This window comes from Oncorhynchus masou, chromosome 13, assembly GCF_036934945.1.
Source record: "Oncorhynchus masou masou isolate Uvic2021 chromosome 13, UVic_Omas_1.1, whole genome shotgun sequence".
NCBI classification, from domain to species: domain Eukaryota; kingdom Metazoa; phylum Chordata; class Actinopteri; order Salmoniformes; family Salmonidae; genus Oncorhynchus; species Oncorhynchus masou.
The window spans coordinates 16,111,564-16,134,928 of record NC_088224.1 but is presented as its reverse complement, the minus strand read 5'-3'; the positions used below and the strand labels follow the sequence as shown (position 1 = coordinate 16,134,928).

Here is a 23,365-nt window from a genome sequence, read left to right as displayed (position 1 = left end):
AAACAGAGAGTACAATGTGGCAGAATACCTGACACTGTATCTGACCCTAAACAGAGAGTAGAATGTGGCAGAATACCTGACACTGTATCTGACCCTAAACAGAGAGTACAATGTGGCAGAATACCTGACACTGTATCTGACCCTAAACAGAGAGTACAATGTGGCAGAATACCTGACACTGTATCTGACCCTAAACAGAGAGTACAATGTGGCAGAATACCTGACACTGTAACTGACCCTAAACAGAGAGTACAATGTGGCAGAATACCTGACACTGTATCTGACCCTAAACAGAGAGTACAATGTGGCAGAATACCTGACACTGTAACTGACCCTAAACAGAGAGTACAATGTGGCAGAATACCTGACACTGTATCTGACCCTAAACAGAGAGTACAATGTGGCAGAATACCTGACACTGTATCTGACCCTAAACAGAGAGTACAATGTGGCAGAATACCTGACACTGTATCTGACCCTAAACAGAGAGTACAATGTGGCAGAATACCTGACACTGTATCTGACCCTAAACAGAGAGTACAATGTGGCAGAATACCTGACACTGTAACTGACACAAAGTTAAGACAATCCTTGACTATGTACAGACTCAGTGAGCATAGCCTTGCTATCGAGTGAGGTCGCCATAGACAGACCTGGCTCTCAAGAGAAGAGATGAGGTGGAAACTGAGCTCCACTTCCTAACCGCCTTCCAAATGTATGGCCACATTAGAGACACATATTTCCATCAGATTACACAGACCCACAAAGAATTTGAAAACAAATCAAACATTCATAAACTCCCATATCTGTTAGGTGAAATACCACAATCTGCAGTCACAGCAGCAAGGTTTGTGACCCGTTGCCATGAAAACAGGGCAACCAGTGGAGCACAAACAACACTGTAAATACAACCAATACTAATGTTTATTTATCTCCCCCCACTATTTGTACTACAACTATTTGCACATTGCTAAAACACTGCTAAACACATAGCTGATAATATAACACTTGAAATGCCTATCTTTATAAAACCTTTTTGAGTGCAATGTTTACTGTTCACTTCTAACAGATTATGTTGATGTTGTTAAATTAGTTTCTTCTTACTTTTGTTAAAACTTTTGTTTATTGCAATTTCCATGGCAAAGCAAACCTATGTTTCCCATGCCAATAAAGCCCCTTTGAATTGAACTGAGGGAGAGCGAGAGACAGAATTTGATTGAAATACTATGCTAGCTTGCAGTAGCAGCACCCTCCTTGCAGGAGGGCCTAATAACTGCTGGAGGTGAACAGTGGTCAGGCTACATGGGTGGCTGGGTACTGGGGTCAAGGTGGTCTCTATAGGATGTCAGCGGAAAAGCATGGTTGAGTTTGAGACCTGGTGCTCAGACTGGCAGAGTTCAGAAATGTGATCGATTGGTTTGTCCTTTTCTATACAGAGTTTTATCAGGGAGCCCTGGCTTTGAGAAAGTGGTGTAGAACAAGGAGGAGGGCTAGAGGGATATAGGGATGGAGGGATGGTAGGAAGGGCTAGGATCCTGGACCCAGATTAAGGTACTGGACTTAAAAACATGCTCAATGGAGTATTTTAAAGGAAAGTGCTTTCCAGTTGAGGAATGGGCATTATCTGAGTCTGGGAAACAGTTCCTTTTCTACAATCTAGTGCCCTCAAACTCAACTCTGGACCTCGAAGCCAGTTCCACTGCATGTTTTCATTGTCCCCCTCTAATCAGGGACTGACATGGGACACCAGGTGGGTGCAATTAGTTATAAGTTAGAACAGAAAAGCAGCAGGCGCTGGACCTCGTGGGGTCAGAGTTGAATACCTCTGGCCTTGTGTATAGACAGACCATAAAGCATTTAGCAAAATGTGGTTTAGAAAGAAGGACAGATTAAATGTAGAACTTTTATTTATTTATTTAATTAGGCAAGTCAGTTAAGAACAAATTCTTATTTACAATGACAGCCTAGGAACAGTGCCTTGCTCAGGGGTAGAACGACAGATTTTTACCTTGTCAGCTCGGGGATTTGATCGAGCAACCTTTCGGTTACTGGGCCAACGCTCTAACCACTAAGCTACCTGCCACCCCAATGGGGAGAGGATGGGGAGATAGATGGGGAGAGGGGAAGGAGAAAAAGAGGGGGAAGACTTCACTCTCTCTTTCCTGATAGGCTGGTGTCTTAGACATGGAAATTGAGACAGTCACTAAGATATGTCTCCACAGTCTGAGTGTCATACATATTGGCATGCAAGTCATTGACATAATTTGCTTTTAAATCAAACCAAGTCAAGGTAGCAAACGGGGGCTAAACTACAAGGATTCCTCTGCAAATTGAAAAGCGATGTATAATTGACTTTACAATGTGTTAACAAATGCGGTCTCTCCCTAGTGTGTGTTTGTGCGTTTATGCATTTGTGTGTGTGCGTACAGTTTATAATCTGAATGTCCGTTTTTGTAATTACGCCGGGGGAGATTGCAAATGACTGGTCATAAAGTCAAAGCCCAATTATCACTTTAAATGAATGCACACTGCTAATGTAAACACGGACCTGGATTCTTAATCATCACAAAGTCAGTACAGAGTATATACACATAAACGCTAATAATGACAATAGTGATTTAATAAAGTGGTTTAAATTAGGAGAAGAAAACAAAAGGGGAAGAGAGCAGGCTGTAGAGGTTGTACTGTGGGAGAGAGAGAGAGAGAGGGAGAGGGAGAGAGAGAGAGAGAGAACTTTTGGGAAATTAAGAAAGGGTGTATCTCAAGTGATGAATGATTTATCGACCCGAATTAAAATAACGTTGTACTTCCAACAAAGAAGCTTTTTCTAATACATTTGAAAGTTAAAAAAGGGAGTTATGCTATGAAAATGGAGATAGAATGAGTCGATGTAGAGGGACTAGAGAGAGCGTCTCTGTGTTTCCGCCGCCAGCTGAAGCGAGGATGTTTTAAATAGCGCTTAATCAAGCGGACAGGGTTAGACACAAAGTGGTATCATTATGCTCTCTCTGTGTAAAAGGCCTCACACCACTTTAGTCTCCCGAGAAGAGCGGATCTCTCTCCCTCTCCCCTGATCCGACATGCGTTTGTGCACTGTTTTGTTTTACAGCCACTCTCTCCAGTCTGCACCTCTTATCTTCCTCTCAGAGCTCAATGTCTCCGGTCATGTGATCTAACAGCGCTGACAGACATCCCTCCTCCCTACAGTATCAACAGAAATGGACTATGCTGGACCACACAAGTGTGTGTACGTGTGTGTGTGCCTGGCGCTGTGTGTTCTCTCAGAAGTTTTTTTCAGGGCTGACAGTTTTCAGAAATTTAGAGGCCCCTCTGCTAACAGTCACAAACCCCACCTTCAGTGCCCCCTTCAGTGCGATGCTGGTAATGTAGCAAATGAATCAGCTACAGCAGATGAATATGAGGAGAACACACAACCCTCATCTGGTGACACATTATCTCGCCCATAGTGTGTTCATGAGAAGCACCGAATGAAGACTGAAAACTCACCCGTGACCTTTCGTGACCTCTTGCAGCCATCGACTGACTGATAGAACCGACCTTACGTCATCACGCTTTGGTGATCGTCGTGACAACCTGTCACTTCAGCATTACCCCGAATTGACAGCCCCTTACAGAATGTTCTCCCCCTTGGGACCTACCGGTTCAACTCAGAGGAGACTTCTTTAAAGTGAGAGATAACCACTGAGTAATCAGCTACTTCAAAGATGTGTTCCAAAATGAGAAAAAGAAAGAAAGAACTAGAAATGGAAGAAGCAGAATACACAGCATACAAGAGAATGGCCTCAAATGAGTCTCATTCACTGTTGAAGTAGAACCAACGTGTGAAAAGTGGTCGGTTTATGTTGGTATTCTCCTGGCAAAAGCCTTCTTTCTCAGATGGCGTTAATCACAAGGAGACAGGAAAGCAAGAGTCAACACAAATGGTTCAGTCAAAGGTTGAATTGATGGCTGGATTACATTGTATCATATGTGAAACTGAGGTCAGTAGGGATAAAGGAGGCAGAGAAGGGTGAGAGAGAAATAGAGACATATAGAGAGAGGAGAGGGGAGAGATTAAGAGGGAGAGAGAGAGGGAGAGGGACAAGAGTGTGAGAAAAAGGAAGAGAAACGAGCTAGAAAAAGAAAGGACAGTGGTGATGAGCAAGAACACCCAGTAATGACAAACCAGGGTGTTGTTGCATTGTGGATCTGGTCTGGTGGTCTCCTGAGAGTTCTTAATGGAGACTGTTGTTGAGTCCCAAATGGCGCCCTATTCCCTACACAGAGTCTTATGGATAGGATATAATGACCCTTAATGAGGGTAAAGGCCACAGACGGCGAGCAGCGAGCACTCTCGCCCCATTTCCCTCTTAGACAACACACACAGGCAGGGCCAGAATGGATGGACATTTAAAGCAGGTAAGAGAAAAGAGGTGCATTAGGGGAAGAGAGAGATTGAGGGGAGAGAGAAGGGAGGAGAGAGAGACAGAAATAGAGAGAGAGGAGAGAGAGTGTGAGAAGGAGAGAGGAGAGAGAGAGAGAGAGAGAGAGAGAGAGAGAGGGAGGAGAGAGGAGAGAGGAGAGAAAAGAAAAGATAGATTTAGAGTTAGACAAACTTGGATTTTTTGTCAGGAACATGTAGGGGATGCTACCGTCTACAACATAAACTTCACTCCAAATCAAAACTCAAAACCTACAACCTGATTATGGACGGAATTACAGAATCACCTGGAAGGCTTACAACTACCAAAGATTATTATTCCAACGCAATACAGCAAATGCTCTGGAAAACAACAGAAACCTGAAAACACCATCCAACCAGGAACTGAGTGAGTAATGTTTAGTCTGAAGCTATATTTTATTTCCAAAAGCCAAGACGAAAAATACATTACATTACTTTATAAGGACTGAATTAGCACTGACGTGTCAAGTGAGAGGTGGCAAAGCCCTTTAGCCCAAAAATGGCAGGAGAGTCACACAGTCTACTCCAACTAAATGCAGAGGCCTTAGAAGCTGCCTCCCTCTGTTCAGAGGTAATTAAAATACAGTACCCTGTGTATGTAAAGAATGATAAGCCACGAAAAGAGCACAAAATGAAGCTCCTTCTGGAAAACCAAGAGACTTTTTGCTGACTATTATAAATATGGGAACATTAGCAACCTCATCAACAAACAGATTACCGACCATTTCGAATCTCACCATACCTTCTCCGCTATGCAATCTGGTTTCAGAGCTGGTCATGGGTGCACCTCAGCCACGCTCATGGTCCTAAACGATATCTTAACCGCCATCGAAAAGAAACATTACTGTGCAGCCGTGTTCATTGATCTGGCCAAGGCTTTCGACTCTGTCAATCACCACAACCTCATCGGCAGACTCGACAGCCTTGGTTTCTCAAATGATTGCCTCGCCTTGTTCACCAAATACTTCTCTGATAGAGTTCAGTGTGTCAAATCTGCTGTCCGGACCTCTGGCAGTCTCTATGGGGGTGCCACAGGGTTCAATTCTTGGACCGACTCTCTTCTCTGTATACATCAATGAGGTCGCTCTTGCTGCTGGTGAGTCTCTGATCCACCTCTACGCAGACGACGCCATTCTGTATACTTCTGGCCCTTCTTTGGACACTGTGTTAACAACCCTCAAGGCAAGCTTCAATGCCAGACAACTCTCCTTCTGTGGCCTCCAATTGCTCTTAAATACAAGTAAAACTAAATGCATGCTCTTCAACCGATCGCTACCCGCACCTGCCCGCCTGTCCAACATCACTACTCTGGACGGCTCTGACTTAGAATACGTGGACAACTACAAATACTTAGGTGTCTGGTTAGACTGTAAACTCTCCTCCCAGACCCATATCAAATATCTCCAATCCAAAGTTAAATCTAGAATTGGCTTCCTATTTCGCAACAAAGCCTCCTTCATTCATGCTGACAAACATACCCTTGTAAAACTGACCATCCTGCCAATCCTCGACTTTGGCGATGTCATTTACAAAATAGCCTCCAATAACCTACTCAACAAATTGGATGCAGTCTATCACAGTGCAATCCGTTTTGTCACCAAAGCCCCATATACTACCCACCATTGCGACCTGTACGCTCTCGTTGGCTGGCCCTCGCTTCATACTCGTCGCCAAACCCACTGGCTCCATGTCATCTACAAGACCCTGCTAGGTAAAGTCCCCCCTTATCTCAGCTCACTGGTCACCATAGCATCTCCCACCTGTAGCACACGCTCCAGCAGGTATGTCTCTCTAGTCACCCCCAAAACCAATTCTTATTTATTTTGCTCCTTTGCACCCCATTATTTTTATTTCTACTTTGCACATTCTTCCATTGCAAATCTACCATTCCAGTGTTTTACTTGTTATATTGTATTTACTTTGCCACCATGGCCTTTTTTGCCTTTACCTCCCTTATCTCACCTCATTTGCTCACATCGTATATAAACTTGTTTATACTGTATTATTGACTGTATGTTTGTTTTACTCCATGTGTAACTCTGTGTCGTTGTATGTGTCGAACTGCTTTGCTTTATCCTGGCCAGGTCACAATTGTAAATGAGAACTTGTTCTCAACTTGCCTACCTGGTTAAATAAAGGTGAAATAAAAAAATAAAAAGTCTTCCACACAGACCATCCCCTGGCAGTGCACAGTGCTATATTAGCACACTACCCCTCTGTTAAGAGAGGGGGTGTTAATGTAACAGTATAACTTTGAACCGTCCCCTCGCCAATACCCGGGTGCAAACCAGGGACCCTCTGCACACATCAACAACAGTCACCCACGAAGCATCGTTACCCATCGCTCCACAAAAGCCGCGGCCCTTGCAGAGCAAGGGGAACAACTACTTCGAGGTCGTCACCGATTGAAACGCTATTTAGCGCGCACCGCTAACTAAGCTAGCCGTTTCACATCTGTTACACTCACCCCCCTTTTGACATCCTCCTTTTCCGCAGCAACCAGTGATCTGGGTCAACAGCATCAATGTAACACTATAACTTTAGACCGTCCCCTCGCCCGGGCGCGAACCAGGGACCCTCTGCACACATCAACAACAGTCACCCACGAAGCATCGTTACCCATCGCTCCACAAAAGCCGTGGCCCTTGCAGAGCAAGGGGAACAACTACTTCAAGGTCTCAGAGCGAGTGACGTCACCGATTGAAACGCTATTTAGCGCGCACCGCTAACTAAGCTAGCCGTTTCACATCCGTTACACTAACAAGGGGTGGAAACTCAGGATACTAGACAACGAGAACTCTGAGTTAATATAAATCTCGTATTGGTACAGGGGAACCCCAAACAGTTTCAGCCGGACTTTCACCTAATCAAAGAATTAGCTCAGCAGGAGAAACTCTCCCTTGAGAAATATACCCCCACCCCAAGCGGGTCAGACCAGACCCCTTCATTATATAACCCCACAGACGAGCAACCCCAAACGTAAAGTCAACCTCCCAGCACAGAGTACTACCCCTTCATTGAAATGAAGGATACATTTACCCAGCTGGAGGTAAGGCAGGTGGAGCTGGAACAGCAGGTGATTACACTCCAGTCAGCACAGACCCAGACAACAGTCCAGCACAACAACACCACCTTAACCAGACCCGGAAAGCTGGAGTTGGAGAGAAACATATCTGCACTCTAGACTGTGGTGAGACAACTTCAACAGGAGAAAGAGCAGGAGCAGAAGAAGAACAGAGCACTAGAGCAGAGGATCAGACTGCAGGAGGAGGGGGTGAGGGGGATGGCGTGTGAAAGAGAACAGCCCACTAGAGAGGTGGCCACCCCCCGCAGAGAAGCCAGCAGAACAGCCCACTAGAGAGGTGGCCACCCCCCGCAGAGAAGCCAGCAGAACAGCCCACTAGAGAGGTGGCCACCCCCCGCAGAGAAGCCAGCAGAACAGCGCAACTCAGCTCCCGATAAAAGTCTCGACACCACAGCAGAACAGTCCACCCCAGACCCTGACCACGTCGATATCACAGCGGTCAGACACACGAAGAAGCCCGGGCCCAGGGGATGTCACCCCCTCTGATCAAACCCCTGTCAGCCTCCCTGACAGCCCTCCTGACAACCCCTCCACACCCACTGAGGACATACACAAGACACAGATTGTACTCCTTATGGACTCAAACGGGAAATATATACTACCAGGTGTGAAACAGGGAAGGGACTCGGGGGGTATGCTAATTTGGTATAGAGCTAACTCACTCCATTAAATTAATCAAAACAGGAATACTTTACATTTGGCTAGAAATTCTGTAGAGAGAAAAATGTCCTCCTGTGTGCTAACAATATCCCCCCACTAGAATCCCCATACAGCCCCATACTAATGAAGACAGCTTCTCCATCCTGGAGTGGGAAATTAATCATTTCCAGGCCCAGGGACATGTAATTGTCTGTGGCAACCTAAATGCCAGAACAGGTCAAGAACCTGACATCCTCAGCACACAGGGGGACAAACACCTGCCTGGAGGTGACAGTATTCCCTCCCCTATATGCCCCCCTAGGCACAACTATGACAACATAACCAACAAAAACGAGTCACAACTCCTGCAGCTTTGTCGCACGCTGGGTCTGTACATGGTAGGCTTCGAAGGGACTCCTATGGTAGGTACACCTACAGCTCATCTCTTGGCAGTAGTACTGTAGACTACTTTGTCACTGACCTCAACCCAGAGTCTCTCAGAGCGTTCACAGTCAGCAAACTGACACATCTATTAGATCACAGCAAAATCACAGTCTACTTGAATAGAGCAATAATCAATCATGAGGCATCAAAGCCAAAGGAACTGAGTAATATTAAGAAATGCTATAGAGGGAAGGTGTGGAAACCTACCAAAAAACAATTAGGCAACAACAAATTCAATCCCTTTTAGACAACTTCCTGGACAAAACATGTCACTGTAATAGTGAAGGTGTAAACCTGACAGTAGAAAATCTTAACAGTATATTTGACCTCTCAGCTTCCCTATCAAATATAAAAATTCCAACAGAAACCCTGAAGAAAACTAACAGCAATGACAAATGGTTTGATGAAGAATGCAAAAACCTAAGAAAGTTGAGAAACCTGTCCAAACAAAAACATAGAGACTCAGAAAACCTGAGTCTACGCCTTCACTATGGTGACTCACTAAAACAATACAGAAATACACTATAGAAAAAGAAGGAACAGCATGTCAGAAATCAGCTCAATGTAATTGAAGAATCCATAGACTCTAACCACTGCTGGGAAAATTGGAAAACACTAAACAAACAAAAACATGAATTATCTATCCAAAATGGAGATAAACCACATATCCAGTCTTTTTGTCCCTATAACAAAGAACAAACAGCAAAAACATATACATGATCAAATACTTTGACAATGTACAGACTCAGTGAGCATAGCCTTGCTATTGAGAAAGGCCGCCGAAGGCAGACCTGGCTCTCAAGAGAAGACAGGCTATGTGCACACTGCCCACAAAATGAGGTAGAAACTGAGCTGCACTTCCTAACCTCCTGCCCAATGTATGACCACATTAGATACACATTTCCCTCAGATTACACAGATCCACAAAGAAATTGGAAAAGAAACCTGATTTTGATAAACTCCCATATCCACTGGGTGAAATACCACAGTGTGCCACCACAGCAGCAAGATTTGTGACCTGTTGCCACAAGAAAAGGGCAACCAGTGAAGAACAAACACCATTGTAAATACAACCCATAGTTATGTTTATTTATTTTCCCTTTTGTACATTGTTACAACACTGTATATATATATACATAATACGACATTTGAAATTCTTTTGGAACTTCTGTGACTAATGTTTACTGTTCATTTGTATTGTTTATTTCACTTCCGTCTATAATCTACATAACTTGCCTTGGCAGTGTTAACATATGTTTCCCATGCCATTAAAGCCAGTTGAATTTAACTGAGATTGAGGGGAGAGGGGGAGAGAGAGAGAGATTGAGGGCAGGGGGAGAAAGAGATTGGAGAGAGAGAGAGAGATATCGAGGGGAGAGAGAGAGATATCGAGGGGAGAGAGAGATATATATATCGAGGGGAGAGAGAAAGATATCGGGGGGAGAGAGAGAGATATATATCGAGGGGAGAGAGAGAGAGAAAGAGAAAGAGAGAGAAAGAGAAAGAGAGAAAGAGAAAGAGAGGGAAGAGAGAGAGAGAAAGAGAAAGAGAGAGAAAGAGAGAGAGAAAGAGAAAATGAAAGAGAGAGAAAGAGAGATAGAAAGAGAGAGAGAAAGAGAGAGAGAGAGAGTTTGAAAATGAGAGATTTTTTGCTTGCCATTTGGATGAGGCTCTCCTGGATTCTGTTCAGTGTTGTTCTCAGTCGGCTGCTGATCAAACCCAGACCTGATGATTCATACTGCAGAAGACACACACACACACAGGCACATTAATTGGCGCACACAGATACACACACAATCTAACCACAAACTAATCTTAGGATAGAATAGAGATTAGAGAGAGAAAAAAATAGCTATATCATCTCAGTTGGGGAGCATTGTGAATGACTCTTCCATCTCTCTAGCGGTTAAGAGTGTTTGGTCAGTAACCGAAATGTTGCTGGTTCGAATCCCCGAGTCGGCAAGGTAGAAAAATCTGCTGTTCTGACCTTGAGCAAGGAGGTTAACCCCCAACAACACCTGGGCGCCGATGATGTGAACATTGATTAAGGCAGCCCCCCACACCTCTCTGATTCAGAGGGTTAAATGTAGAAGACACTGATGATGTGAACATTGATTAAGGCAGCCCCCCACACCTCTCTGATTCAGAGGGTTAAATGTAGAAGACACTGATGATGTGAACATTGATTAAGGCAGCCCCCCACACCTCTCTGATTCAGAGGGTTAAATGTAGAAGACACTGATGATGTGAACATTGACTAAGGCAGCCCCCCACACTTCTCTGATTCAGAGGGTTAAATGTGGAAGACACATTTCAGTTGAATACTTTCAGTTGTACAACTGACTAGGTATCCCCCTTTCCCTCTTCACATTACCATGACAGAGTAAAGAGCCTGGAGCCAGTCTCACATCACATTACCATGACAGAGTAGGAGCCTGGAGCCAGTCTCACATCACATTACCATGACAGAGTAGGAGCCTGGAGCCAGTCTCACATCACATTACCATGACAGAGTAGGAGCCTGGAGCCAGTCTCACATCACATTACCATGACAGAGTAGGAGCCTGGAGCCAGTCTCACATCACATTACCATGACAGAGTAGGAGCCTGGAGAAAGTCTCACATCACATTACCATGACAGAGGAGGAGCCTGGAGACAGTCTCACACCACATTACCATGACAGAGTAGGGAACCGTAGCTAACAACATTACCATGACAGATTAGGGACCTGTAGCTAGTATCATACCACATTACCATGACAGAGTAGGGACCTGTAGCTAACAACATTACCATGACAGAGTAGGGACCTGTAGCTAACAACATTACCATGACAGAGCAGGGACCTGTAGCTAACAACACGACCATGACAGAGTAGGGACCTGTAGCTAACAACACTACCATGACAGAGTAGGGACCTGTAGCTAGTATCATACCACATTAGCCATGACAGAGCAGGGACCTGTAGCTAACAACACTACCATGACAGAGTAGGGACCTGTAGCTAACAACACTACCATGACAGAGTAGGAACCTGTAGCTAGTATCATACCACATTACCATGACAGAGTAGTAGGGACATGTAGCTAACAACATTACAATGACAGAGTAGGGACCTGTAGCTTACCACATTACCATGACAGAGTAAGGAGCCTGGAGCCAGTCTCACACCACATTACCATGACAGAGTAAAGAGCCTGGAGCCAGTCTCACACCACATTACCATGACAGAGTAGGAGCCTGGAGCCAGTCTCACACCACATTACCATGACAGAGTAAAGAGCCTGGAGCCAGTCTCACACCACACTACCATGACAGAGTAAAGAGCCTGGAGCCAGTCTCACATCACATGACCATGACAGAGTAGGAGCCTGGAGCCAGTCTCACACCACATTACCATGACAGAGTAAAGAGCCTGGAGCCAGTCTCACACCACATTACCATGACAGAGTAAAGAGCCTGGAGCCAGTCTCACACCACACTACCATGGCAGAGTAGGAACCTGTAGCTAACAACACTATCATGACAGTGTAGGGACCTGTAGCTAACAACACTACCATGGCAGAGTAGGAACCTGTAGCTAACAACATTACCATGACAGAGTAGGGACCTGTAGCTAACAACACTACCATGGCAGAGTAGGGACCTGTAGCCAAAAACACTACCATGGCAGAGTAGGAAACAGTAGCTAACAACATTACCATGACAGAGTAGGGACCTGTAGCTAACAACATTACCATGGCAGAGTAGAAACCTGTAGCTAGTATCATACCACATTACCATGACAGAGTAGGGACCTGTAGCTAACAACACTACCATGACAGAGTAGGGACCTGTAGCCAAAAACACTACCATGGCAGAGTAGGAAACAGTAGCTAACAACACTACCATGGCAGAGTAGGAACCTGTAGCTAACAACATTACCATGGCAGAGTAGGAACCTGTAGCTAACAACATTACCATGGCAGAGTAGGGACCTGTAGCTAACAACACTACCATGGCAGAGTAGGGACCTGTAGCTAACAACACTACCATGGCAGAGTAGGAACCTGTAGCTAAGAACATTACCATGACAGAGTAGGGACCTGTAGCTGGTATCATACCACATTACCATGGCAGAGTAGGGACCTGTAGCTAACAACATTACCATGACAGAGTAGGGACCTGTAGCTAGTATCATACCACATTTCCATGGCAGATTAGGGACCTGTAGCTAACAACATTACCACGACAGAGTAGGGACCTGTAGCTAACAACACTACCATGACAGAGTAGGGACCTGTAGCTAACAACGCTACCATGACAGAGTAGGGACCTGTAGCTAACAACATTACCATGACAGAGTAGGCACCTGTAGCTAACAACATTACCATGACAGAGTAGGGACCTGTAGCTAACAACACTACCATGACAGAGTAGGGACCTGTAGCTAACAACGTTACCATGGCAGAGTAGGGACCTGTAGCTAACAACATTAACATGACAGAGTAGGGACCTGTAGCTAACAACATTACCATGACAGAGTAGGGACCTGTAGCTAACAACATTACCATGACAGAGTAGGGACCTGTAGCTAACAACATTACCATGACAGAGCAGGGACCTGTAGCTAACAACATTACCATGACAGAGCAGGGACCTGTAGCTAGTATCATACAACATTACCATGGCAGAGTCGGGACCTGTAGCTGGTATCATACCACATTACCATGACAGAGCAGGGACCTGTAGCTAACAACATTACCATGACAGAGTAGGGACCTGTAGCTAACAACATTACCATGACAGAGCAGGGACCTGTAGCTAACAACATTACCATGACAGAGCAGGGACCTGTAGCTAACAACATTACCATGACAGAGCAGGGACCTGTAGCTAACAACATTACCATGACAGTGCAGGGACCTGTAGCTAACAACACGACCATGACAGAGTAGGGGCATGTAGCTAGTATCATACCACATTACCATGGCAGAGTAGGAACCTGTAGCTAGTATCATACCACATTACCATGACAGAGCAGGGACCTGTAGCTAACAACATTACCATGACAGAGCAGGGACCTGTAGCTAACAATACTACCATGCCAGAGTAGTAGGGGCCTGTAGCTAACAACACTACCATGACAAGGTAGTAGGGGCCTGTAGCTAGTATCATACAACATTACCATGACAGAGCAGGGACCTGTAGCTAACAACATTACCATGACAGAGCAGGGACCTGTAGCTAGTATCATATCACATTATTATGGCAGAGTGGGGGCATGTAGCTAACAACATTACCATGACAGAGTAGGGACCTGTAGCTAACAATACTACCATGGCAGAGTAGTAGGGGCCTGTAGCTAGTATCATACCACATTACCATGACAGTGCAGGGTCCTGTAGCTAACAGTACTACCATGGCAGAGTAGTAGGGGCCTGTAGCTAACAACACTACCATGACAGAGTAGGGGCCTGTAGCCAGTCTCACACCACATTACCATGACAGAGTAGGGGCATGTAGCTAACAACATTACCATGACAGAGTATGGACCTGTAGCTAACAACACAACCATGACAGAGTAGTAGGGGCCTGTTGCCAGTCTCACACCACATTACCATGGATTCACAGCTCATTTAAACACTTCTGTGATGTTTCGGTGTATAATACACGCATCTGTGTCCAATATGGGTGGGTGAAGCCTGATATAACGTGTTCATTTACACCTCTGCTTGGCAGATAGAAATGCCAGGAAAAATGCAAAGTAGGGCACACTTGCAAAAAAAAACACATTCAAATCTCTAGTGACCTACGTGGTAAAATGAAAGGTTGATAAACAATATACACTACCGTTCAAAATGTAGATATTCCATTTAAAAAAATCTGCCATTTCCAGCTACAATAGTCATTTACAACATTAACAATGTCTACACTGTATTTCTGATCAATTTGATGTTATTTTAATGGACAAAAAATGTGCTTTTCTTTCAAAAACAAGGACATTTCTAAGTGACCCCAAACTTTTGAATGATAGTGTATATCACAAGCATTTGCCAATTATATGTATCCGTCCTTGTCTGAACCAATATTTACCATTACCAAAAAAGGTGTTGTTTTGATTTACTGATGTGAAAGTGACAAAAGAGAAGAAGTCTAGAACAACAGAAATTCACTAAAAACACCTAAGCTGTTTCTATTGTAGGCAACCCAGTATATAGAATTGTCAACACATTATACTTTATGACTGAGGCCAGGGCTCAATATGAGTGCAGTCAACCATTACCATATCCAGCAATGATCTTGGTGTTTCCACCAGGCAGACAGAGAGACAATTCAAAAAGGAAAATAATGGTTTTGGAAGACCAAGGTCAAATTTGCATTCTGACACCAGGTGTTTTGTGACTAAAGGCCAGGAGTTTTCGCTGGGCAGGTCACGTAGTCAGGAAATACTACTGGCCCTAATTACACCAACCCAGGCCTGAGATGAGAGCGATAGGGAGAACAAGAGAGAGTGGACAGGGAGAGATGGGCGGGGCTAACAGATAGGGGGAGGAGCAGGATGATGTGGATGATAAAGATCACACTGCAGTTTATGGGTCTCAACATGACTCCACTAGTAACAGGGCCGGAGCACCAGTCTTACCCAGCAGAAAGGGGCAACAGGCCTGGCAGGACCAGCCTCCCTGCCCCCCTGATCCCCGGGCATAGACGGGTTAGGGGCTGGCTTGGGAGCAGCAAGGGGCAACAGGCCTGGCCCGACCAGCCTCCCTGCCCCCCTGATCCCCGGGCATAGACGGGTTAGGGGCTGGCTTGGGAGCAGCAAGGGGCAACAGGCCTGGCCCGACCAGCCTCCCTGCCCCCCTGATCCCCGGGCATAGACGGGTTAGGGGCTGGCTTGGGAGCAGCAAGGGGCAACAGGCCTGGCCCGACCAGCCTCTCTGCCCCCTGATCCCCGGGCATAGACGGGTTAGGGGCTGGCTTGGGAGCAGCAAGGGGCAACAGGCCTGGCCCGACCAGCCTCTCTGCCCCCTGATCCCCGGGCATAGACGGGTTAGGGGCTGGCTTGGGAGCAGCAAGGGGCAACAGGCCTGGCCCGACCAGCCTCTCTGCCCCCTGATCCCCGGGCATAGACGGGTTAGGGGCTGGCTTGGGAGCAGCAAGGGCAAAAAAACTGCAACAATGGTGCAAATTAAATAATGAACTGGAGGAGCAATATAAATCAAACAAAGGCAATATAATGAAATTGGTGTTTTGTTATTTGGAGGACCAGATGGAGTGTTGGAAAAAGAGGGGTTTTAGAGAGCTGTTCTAGTGTTTGTCCTTCATACACTAATTTGAAGGGGATGATATAAGTGCGTGTGTGTGTGTGTGAGTGTGTGTTAGTGTGTGTGCATGCACGTGTGTACCCAGAGAGAGAGAGAGATAGAGAGGCAGGGTTGGTTTAGATATTGTGTAAACATCAGCCTCTCAAAACTCGGTAGACAGACGGCTGTCAAGGGGACAATAAACAGGATCTCCCACTAATGTTCAGATTTCTGCTAACTTTCTATTCAAGTGACAGCATCCCTCTCTCACTCACACTGTTTCTCATTCATTCACTCTCTCTCTCACTCACACTGTTTCTCATTCATTCACTCTCTCTCTCACTCACACTGTTTCTCATTCATTCATTCACTCTCTCTCACTCACACTGTTTCTCATTCATTCATTCACTCTCTCTCTCACTCACACTGTTTCTCATTCATTCACTCTCTCTCTCACTCACACTGTTTCTCATTCATTCACTCTCTCTCTCACTCACACTGTTTCTCATTCATTCATTCACTCTCTCTCTCACACACTGTTTCTCATTCATTCATTCACTCTCTCTCTCACTCACACTGTTTCTCATTCATTCATTCACTCTCTCTCTCACTCACACTGTTTCTCATTCATTCATTCACTCTCTCTCTCACTCACACTGTTTCTCATTCATTCATTCACTCTCTCTCTCACTCACACTGTTTCTCATTCATTCATTCACTCTCTCTCACTCACACTGTTTCTCATTCATTCATTCACTCTCTCACTCACTCACACTCTCTCTCTCATTCACATTCTCACTGTCTCTCATTCACACTCTCACTGTCTCTCATTCACACTCATTCACACTGTCACTCATTCACTCTCACACTGTCTCATTCATTCACTCTCACTGTCTCTCATTCACACTCTCTCTCACTCTCTCACTCACACTGTCTCACCCATTCACTTTCACTGTCTCTCATTCACACTGTCTCACCCATTCACTTTCACTGTCTTTCATTCACACTCTCACTCATTCAATCTGTCACTCTCATTCACACTCTCACTCACACTCTCTCACTCATTCACACTCTCACACTGTCTCTTACACTGTCACTCATTCACACTCTCTCACTCATTCACACTCTCTCACTCATTCACACTCTCTCACTCATTCACACTCTCTCACTCATTCACACTCTCACACTGTCTCTTACACTGTCACTCATTCACACTGCCACTCACTCATTCACACTGACACTCACTAATTCACACTGTCACTCATTCAGACTGTCACCCATTCACTCTCACACTGTCTCACTCATTCACTCTCAATGTCTCTCATTCACAATCTCTCTCACTCTCTCACTCACACTGTCTCACCCATTCACTTTCACTGTCTCTCATTCACACTGTCTCACTCATTCACTATCACTGTCTCTCACTCTCTCTCTCTCACACACACTGTCACTCATTCACACTCACTCTCATTCACACTCTCACTTACACTCTCTCACTCATTCACACTCTCACTCTCTCTCTCTGACTCAGTCTCTCTCTCATTCACACTCTCTCTCACACATTCACATTCTCTCTCACTCATTCACTCTCTCTCTCACACTGTCTCTTACATTGTCACTCATTCACACTGACACTCACTCATTCACACTCTCTCACTCATTCACACTCATTCACACTGACACTCACTCATTCACACTGACACTCACGCTGATACTCATTCACACTGACACTCATTCACACTGACATGACAGAGTAAAGAGCCTGGAGCCAGTCTCACACCACATTACCATGACAGAGTAGGGACCTGTAGCTAACAACACTACCATGACAGAGTAGGGGCCTGTAGCTAACAACAATACCATGACAGAGTAGGGACCTGTAGCTAACAACACTACCATGACAGAGTAGGGACCTGTTGCTAACAACACTACCATGGCAGAGTAGGGACCTGTAGCTAACAACAATACCATGACAGAGTAGGGTCCTGTAGTTAGCAACATTATCATGACAGAGTACGGACCTGTAGCTAAGAACACTACCATGACAGAGTAGGGGCCTGTAGCTAACAACACTATCATGACAGAGTAGGGGCATGTAGCTCGTATCATACCACATTACCATGGCATAGTAGGGGCCTGTAGCTAACAACACTACCATGACAGAGTAGGGGCCTGTAGCTAACAACATTACCATGACAGAGTAGGGACCTGTAGCTAACAACATTACCATGACAGAGTAGGGACCTGTAGCTAACAACACTACCATGACAGAGTAGGGGCCTGTAGCTAACAACACTACCATGGCAGAGTAGGGACCTGTAGCTAACAACACTACCATGACAGAGTAGGGGCCTGTAGCTAACAACATTACCATGATAGAGTAGGGACCTGTAGCTAACAACACTACCATGACAGAGTAGGGGCCTGTAGCTAACAACATTACCATGATAGAGTAGGGACCTGTAGCTAACAACATTACCATGACAGAGTAGGAACCTGTAGCTAACAACATTACCATGACAGAGTAGGGACCTGTAGCTAGTATCATACAACATTACCATGGCAGAGTAGGGGCATGTAGCTAACAACACTACCATGACTGAGTAGGGACCTGTAGCTAACAACACTACCATGACAGAGTAGGGAGCTGTAGCTAACAACACTACCATGACAGAGTAGGGACATGTAGCTAACAACACTACCATGGCAGAGTAGGGACCTGTAGCTAACAACATTACCATGACAGAGTAGGAACCTGTAGCTAACAACATTACCATGACAGAGTAGGGACCTGTAGCTTGTATCATACAACATTACCATGGCAGAGTAGGGGCATGTAGCTAACAACACTACCATGACTGAGTAGGGACCTGTAGCTAACAACACTACCATGACAGAGTAGGGACCTGTAGCTAACAACACTACCATGACAGAGTAGGGACATGTAGCTAGTATCATACAACATTACCATGGCAGAGTAGGGACCTGTAGCTAACAACATTACCATGGCAGAGTAGGACCCTGTAGCTAACAACCAAATCAAATCAAATCAAATTATATTTGTCACATACACATGGTTAGCAGATGTTAATGCGAGTGTAGCGAAATGCTTGTGCTTCCAGTTCCGACAATGCAGTAATAACCAACAAGTAATCTAACTAACAATTCCAAAACTAATATCTTATACACAGTGTAAGGGGATAAAGAATATGTAGATAAAGATATGAATGAGTGATGGTGCAGAGCAGCATAGGCAATATACAGTAGATGGCATCGAGTACAGTATATACATATGAGATGAGTATGTAAACAAAGTGGCATAGTTAAAGTGGCTAGTGATACATGTATTACATAAGGATGCAGTAGATGATAGAGTACAGTATATACGTATACATATGAGATGAATAATGTAGGGTATGTAAACATTATATTAGGTAGCATTGTTTAAAGTGGCTAGTGATATATATCCTTTCCTATCAATTCCCATTATTGAAGTAGCTGGATTTGAGTCAGTGTGTTGGCAGCAGCCACTCAATGTTAGTGGTTGCTGTTTAACAGTCTGATGGCCTTGAGATAGAAGCTGTTTTTCAGTCTCTCGGTCCCAGCTTTGATGCACCTGTACTGACCTCACCTTCTGGATGATAGCGGGGTGAACAGGCAGTGGCTCGGGTGGATATTGTACTTAATGATCTTTATGGCCTTCCTGTAACATCGGGTGGTGTAGGTGTCCTGGAGGGCAGGTAGTTTGCCCCCGGTGATACGTTGTGCAGACCTCACTACCCTCTGGAGAGCCTTACGGTTGTGGGCGGAGCAGGTGCCGTACCAGGCGGTGATACAGCCCGCCAGGATGCTCTCGATTGTGCATCTGTAGAAGTTTGTGAGTGTTTTTGGTGACAAGCCAAATTTCTTCAGCCTCCTGAGGTTGAAGAGGCGCTGCTGCGCCTTCTTCACGATGCTGTCTGTGTGAGTGGACCAATTCAGTTTGTCTGTGATGTGTATGCCGAGGAACTTAAAACTTACTACCCTCTCAACTACTGTTCCATCGATGTGGATAGGGGGGTGTTCCCTCTGCTGTTTCCTGAAGTCCACAATCATCTCCTTAGTTTTGTTGACGTTGAGTGTGAGGTTATTGTCTTGACACCACACTCCGAGGGCCCTCACCTCCTCCCTGTAGGCCGTCTCGTCGTTGTTGGTAATCAAGCCTAACACCGTTGTGTCGTCCGCAAACTAGATGAATGAGTTGGAGGCGTGCGTTGCCGCGCAGTCGTGGGTGGACAGGGAGTACAGGAGAGGTCTCAGAACGCACCCTTGTGGGGCCCCAGTGTTGAGGATCAGCGGGGTGGAGATGTTGTTGCCTACCCTCACCACCTGGGGGCGGCCCGTCAGGAAGTCCAGTACCCAGTTGCACAGGGCGGGGTCGAGACCCAGGGTCTCGAGCTTGATGACGAGCTTGGAGGGTACTATGGTGTTAAATGCCGAGCTGTAGTCGATGAACAGCATTCTCACATAGGTATTCCTCTTGTCCAGATGGGTTAGGGCAGTGTGCAGTGTGGTTGAGATTGCGTCGTCTGTGGACCTATTTGGGCGGTAAGCAAATTGGAGTGGGTCTAGGGTGTCAGGTAGGGTGGAGGTGATATGGTCTTTGACTAGTCTCTCAAAGCACTTCATGATGACGGAAGTGAGTGCTACGGGGCGGTAGTTGTTTAGCTCAGTTACCTTAGCTTTCTTGGGAACAGGAACAATGGTGGCCCTCTTGAAGCATGTGGGAACAGCAGACTGTTATAGGGATTGATTGAATATGTCCGTAAACACACCAGCCAGCTGGTCTGCGCATGCTCTGAGGGCGCGGCTGGGGATGCCGTCAGGGCCTGCAGCCTTGCGAGGGTTAACACGTTTAAATGTTTTACTCACCTCGTCTGCAGTGAAGGAGAGACCGCATGTTTCCGTTGCAGGCCGTGTCAGTGGCACTGTATTGTCCTCAAAGCGGGCCAAAAAGTTATTTAGTCTGCCTGGGAGCAAGACATCCTGGTCCATGACTGGGCTGGATTTCTTCTTGTAGTCCGTGATTGACTGTAGACCCTGCCACATACCTCTTGTGTCTGAGCCGTTGAATTGAGATTCTACTTTGTCTCTATACTGACGCTTAGCTTGTTTGATAGCCTTACGGAGGGAATAGCTGCACTGTTTGTATTCAGTCATGTTACCAGTCACCTTGCTCTGATTAAAAGCCGTGGTTCGCGCTTTCAGTTTCACGCGAATGCTGCCATCTATCCACGGTTTCTGGTTAGGGAATGTTTTAAACGTTGCTATGGGAACGACATCTTCAACGCACGTTCTAATGAACTCGCACACCGAATCAGCGTATTCGTCAATGTTGTTGCCTGACGCAATACGAAACATGTCCCAGTCCACGTGATGGAAGCAGTCTTGGAGTGTGGAATCAGCTTGGTCGGACCAGCGTTGGACAGACCTCAGTAAGGGAGCTTCTTGTTTTAGTTTTTGTCTGTAAGCAGGGATCAGCAAAATGGAGTCGTGGTCAGCTTTTCCGAAAGGGGGGCGGGGCAGGGCCTTATATGCGTTGCGGAAGTTAGAATAACAGTGATCCAAGGTTTTTCCACCCCTGGTTGCGCAATCGATATGCTGATACATTTTAGGGAGTCTTGTTTTCAGATTAGCCTTGTTAAAATCCCCAGCAACAATGAATGCAGCCTCAGGATGTGTGGATTCCAGTTTGCAAAGAGTCAAATAAAGTTCATTCAGAGCCATCGATGAACACTACCATGACAGAGTAGGGACCTGTAGCTAACAACACTACCATGACAGAGTAGGGGCCTGTAGCAAACAACATTACCATGACAGAGTAGGGACCTGTAGCTAACAACACTACCATGACAGAGTAGGGACCTGTAGCTAACAACATTACCATGGCATAGTAGGAACCTGTAGCTAGTATCATACCACATTACCATGACAGAGTAGGAGAATGTAGCTAACAACACTACCATGACTGAGTAGGGACCTGTAGCTAACAATACTACCATGTCAGATTAGTAGGGGCCTGTAGCTAACAACACTACCATGACTGAGTAGGGACCTGTAGCTAACAACACTACCATGACTGAGTAGGGACCTGTAGCTAACAATACTACCATGTCAGATTAGTAGGGGCCTGTAGCTAACAACACTACCATGACTGAGTAGGGACCTGTAGCTAACAACACTATCATGACAGAGTAGGGACCTGTAGCTAGTATCATACCACTTTACCATGACAGAGTAGGGACCTGTAGCTAACAACACTACCATGACTGAGTAGGGACCTGTAGCTAACAATGCTACCATGGACAGCCTGGAGCTGTCTCACATAACATTACCATGACAGAGTAGGAGCCAGTCTCACACCACATTACCACTCACACTGACACTCATTCGCACTGACACTCATTCGCACTGACACTCATTCACACTGACACTCATTCACACTGACACTCATTCACACTGACACTCATTCACACTGACACTCATTCACACTGACACTCGCTCAACTGGGGAACATTTTCATTTATTTTTTATTTTACCAGGCAAGTCAGTTAAGAACAAATTCTTATATTCAATGACGGCCTAGGAACAGTGGTCTAACTGCATGTTCTGGGGCAGAACGACAGATTTGTACCTTGTCAGCTCGGGGATTTGAACTTGCAAACGTCCGGTTACTAGCCCAACGCTCTAACCACTAGACTACCCTGCCGCCCCATGTGTTTACATTGCCAAAGGAAGTGAAATAGATAAACAAAAGTGAAATAAACAAACAGCATACATCACACTAAGTTCCAAAAGAATAAAGACATTTCAAATGTCATATTATGTCTATATACCGTGTTGTAATGATGTGCAAATAGTTAACGTACAAAAGGCAAAATAAATAAACATAAAAATCGGTAGTATTTACATCGGTGTTTGTTCTTCACTGTTTAAAAACAATATGAAAACCTTTATTTAACTCGGCAAGTCAGTTACGAACATTCTTATTACAAACGATGCCCTAGTTGTCACACCCTGACCATAGTTTGCTTTGTATGTTTCTATGTTTTGTTTGGTCAGGGTGTGATCTGAGTGGGCATTCTATGTTGGATGTCTTGTTTGTCTATTTCTATGTCTGGCCTGATATGGTTCTCAATCAGAGGCAGGTGTTAGTCATTGTCTCTGATTGGGAACCATATTTAGGTAGCCTGTTTGGTGTTGGGTTTTGTGCGTGATTGTTCCTGTCTCTGTGTTTGCACCAGATAGGGCTGTTTAGGTTTTTTTCACTATTGTTTTGTTAGTCTATTCATGTGTAGTTTTCTTTATTAAAGAACCATGAATAGAAACCACGCTGCATTTTGGTCCGCCTCTCCTTCACCGCAAGAAAACCGTTACACTAGCAGAAGGCAAAAGGCCTCCTGTGGGGACGG

The 23,365-nt window shown here is 45.4% G+C and overlaps 1 pseudogene; it reads right to left on the bottom strand.

The window, feature by feature from the left end:
* The window catches only part of LOC135551356 (syndetin-like), a 232,573-nt pseudogene that overhangs the window by 81,038 nt on the left and 128,170 nt on the right, over window positions 1-23,365 (bottom strand).